Here is a 3,848-nt window from a genome sequence, read left to right on the forward strand (position 1 = left end):
ATAGGAGGATCATGAAACAGTGTTGAAAAACATGAAGAGCCTGAAAAGGTGTGAAAAATATGAAGAGCTTCAAAACGTGTCAAAAATAAGAGGAGCATGAAACTCTCTGAAAAATAGGAGGAGTATGATGCGGTGTTGAAAAATATGAAGAGCTTCAAAAGCTGTCAAAAATGAGATGACCATGAAACGGTCTGAGAAATAGAAGGAACATGAAGTTCTTTTCAAAAAAATGAAGAACCTGAAAAGGTGTGAAGTATATGAAGATTTCAAAAGGTGTCAAAAATATGAGGAGCATGAAACGGTCTGAAAAATAGGAGGAGCATGAAGTCATGTTGAAAAACATGAAGAGCTTGAAAATGTGAGAAAAATACGAAGAGCTTCAAAAGGTGTCACAAATATGAGGAGCATGAAACGGTCTGAAATATATGAGGAGCATGAAGCGGTGTTCAAAAACATGAAGAGCCTGAAAACGTGTGAAAAATTTGAAGATCTTCAAAAATGTGAAAAATATGAAGAGCTTCAAAAGGTGTGAAATATATGAAGATCTTCAAAAGGTGTCAAAAATTAGATGAGCATGAAACGGTGTGAAAAATAGGAGGAGCATGAAGTGGTGTTCAAAAATTTGAAGAGCCTGAAATGGTGTGAAATATATGAAGAGTTTCAAAAGGTGTCAAATATATGAGGAGCAAAAACGGTCTGAAAATAGGAGCAGCATGAAGTGGTGTTGAAAATCATGACGAGCCTTAAAAGGTGCGTAAAATATGAAGAGCTTCAAAATGTGTGAAATACATGAGGAGCATGAAACGGTCTGAAAAATAGGAGGAGCATGAAGCGGTGTTCAAAAATATGAAGAGCCTGAAAATTTGTGAAAACTATGAAGAGCTTCAGAAGGTGTCAAAAATTAGATGAGCATGAAACGGTCTGAAAAATAGGAGGAGCATGAAGTGGTGTTGAAAAATATTAAGAGCCTGAAAATGTGTGAAATATATGAAGAGCTTCTAAGATTTCAGAAATGAAAGGAGCATGAAACGGTCTGACAAATAGGAGGAGCATGAAGCGGTGTTGAAAAACATGAGGAGCCTGAAAAGGTGTGAAACATATGAAGAGCTTCAAAAGTTGTGAAAAATATGAAGAGCTTCAAATGCTGTCAAAAATGAGATGAGCATGAAACGGTCTGAGAAATAGGAGAAGCATGAAGTGGTGTTGAAAAACATGAAGAGCCTGAAAAAGTGTGAAATATATGAAGAGCTTCAAAAGGTGTGAAAAATATGAAGAGCTTCAAAAGGTGGCAAAAATATGAGGAGCATGAAACGGTCTGAAAAATAGGAGGAGCATTGTAGCATTGTTCAAAAACTTGAAGAGCCTGAAATGGTGTGAAAAATATGAAGAGTTTCAAAAGGTGTCAAAAATATGAGGAGCATGAAACGGTCTGAAAAATAGGAGGAGCATGAAACCGTCTGAAAAATAGGAGGACCATGAAGCCGTGTTGAAAAACATGAAGAGCCTGAAAAGGTGTGAAAAATATGAAGAGCTTCAAAAGGTGTGAAAAATATGAGGAGCACGAAACGGTCTGAAAAAGAGAAGGAGCATGAAGCATTGATGAAAAACTTGAGGAGCCTGAAAACGTGTGAAAAATATGAAGAGCTTCAAAAGGTGTGAAATACATGAGGAGCATGAAACGGTCTGAAAAATAGGAGGATCATGAAGCGGTGTTGAAAAATATGAAGAGCCAGAAGAGATGTGAAAAATATGAAGAGCTTCAAAAGCTTTCAAAAATATGAGGAGCATGAAACGGTCTGAAAAATATGAGCAGCATGAAGTGGTGTTGAAAAACATGAAGAGCCTGAAAAGGTGTGAAAAATATGAAGAGCTTCAAAAGTTGTGAAAAATAGGAGGAGCATGAAGCGGTGTTGAAAAACATGAAGAGCCTGAAAAGGTTGAAAAATACGAAGAGCTTCAAAAGGTGTGAAAAATATGAAGAGCTTCAAAAGGTGTCAAAAATATGAGGAGCATGAAAAGGTCTGAAAAATAGGAGGAGCATGAAGTGGTGTTGAAAAACATGAAGAGCCTGAAAACATGTGAAAAATATGAAGAGCTTCAAAATGTGTCAAAAATATGAGGAGCATGAAACGGTCTGAAAAACAGGAGAAGCATGAAGCGGTGTTGAAAAACATGAGGAGCCTGAAAACGTGTGAAAAATATGAAGAGCTTCAAAAATATGAAAAATATGAAGAGATTCAAAAGGTGTGAAAAATATGAAGAGCTTCAAAAGATGTAAAAAATGAGATGAGCATGAAACGGTCTGAAGAAAAGGAGGAGCATGAAGCGGAGTTCACAAAAATGAAGAGCCTGAAAAGGTGGAAAATATATGAAGAGCTTCAAAAGGTGTCAAAAATTTGAGGAGCATGAAACAATCTGAAAAATAGGAGGAGCATGAGTTGGTTTTGAAAAACATGAAGAGCCTGAAAACATGCGAAATATATGAAGCGCTTCAAAAGGTGTGAAATACATGAGGAGCATGAAACAGTTGAAAAATAGGAGGAGCATGAAGCGGTGTTCAAAAACACGAAGAGCTTGAAAGGTGTGAAAAATATGAAGAGCTTTAAAAGGTGTCAAAAATATGAGGAGCATGAAACGTTCTGAAAAATAGGAGGATCATGAAACGTTGTTCAAAAATATGAAGAGCTTGAAAAGGTGTGAAAAATATGAAGAGCCTCAAAACGTGTCAAAAATATGAGGAGTATGAAACGGTCTGGAAAATAGCAGGAGCATGAAGCGGTGTTGAAAAAGATGAAAGCCTGAAAACGTGTGAAAAATATGAAGAGCTTCAAAATTATGAAAAATATGAAGAGCTTCAATAGGTGTGAATAATGTGAAGAGATTCAAAATGTGTCAAAAATGACATGAGCATGAAACGATCTGAAAAATACGAGGAGCATGAAGCGGTGTTGAAAATCATGAAGAGCCTGAAAAGGTGTTAAAAATATGAAGAGCCTCAAAACGCGTCAAAATATGAGGATCATGAAACGGTCTGAAAAATAGGAGGAGCATGAAACGGTGTTCAAAAACACGAAGAGCCTAAAAAGGTGTGAAAAATATGAAGAGCTTCAAAACACGTCAAAATATGAGGAGCATGAAACGGTCTGAAAAACAGGAGGATCATGAAGCCGTGTTGAAAAACATGGGGAGCCTGAAAAGGTGTGAAAAATATGAAGAGCTTCAAAAGGTCTCAAAAATATGAGGAGCATGAAACAGTCTGAAAAATAGGAGAAGCATGAAACGGTGTTCAAAAACATGAAGAGCCTGAAAAGCTGTGAAAAATATGAAGAGCTTCTAAAGGTGTGAAATACATGAGGAGCATGAAACGGTATGAAAAATATGAGGAGCATGAAGCAGTGTTCAAAAACATGAAGAGCCTGAAAAGGTGTGAAAAATATGAAGAGCTTCAAAAGGTTGGAAATACATGAGGAGCATGAAACGGTCTGGAAAATAGGACAAGCATGAAGCGGTGTGGAAAAACATGAAGAGCCTGAAAACTTGTGAAAAATATGAAGAGCTTAAAAGCTGTGAGAAATATGAAGAGCTTCAAAAGTTGTCAAAAATATGAGGAGCATGAAACGGTCTGAAAAATATGAGAAGCATGAAATGATCTGAAAACAGGAGGATGATGAAGCTGTGTGGAAAAACATGAAGAGCCTGAAAACGTGTGAAAAATATGAAGAGCTTAAAAGCTGTGAAAAATATGAAAAGCTTCAAAAGTTGTCAAAAATATGAGGAGCATGAACTGTCTGAAAAATAGGAGGAGCATGAAGCGGTGTTGAAAAACATGAAGAGTCTGAGAAGGTGTG

Source organism: Dama dama, unplaced genomic scaffold (genome assembly GCF_033118175.1).
Source record: "Dama dama isolate Ldn47 unplaced genomic scaffold, ASM3311817v1 ptg000180l, whole genome shotgun sequence".
Classification (NCBI taxonomy): Eukaryota; Metazoa; Chordata; class Mammalia; order Artiodactyla; family Cervidae; genus Dama; species Dama dama.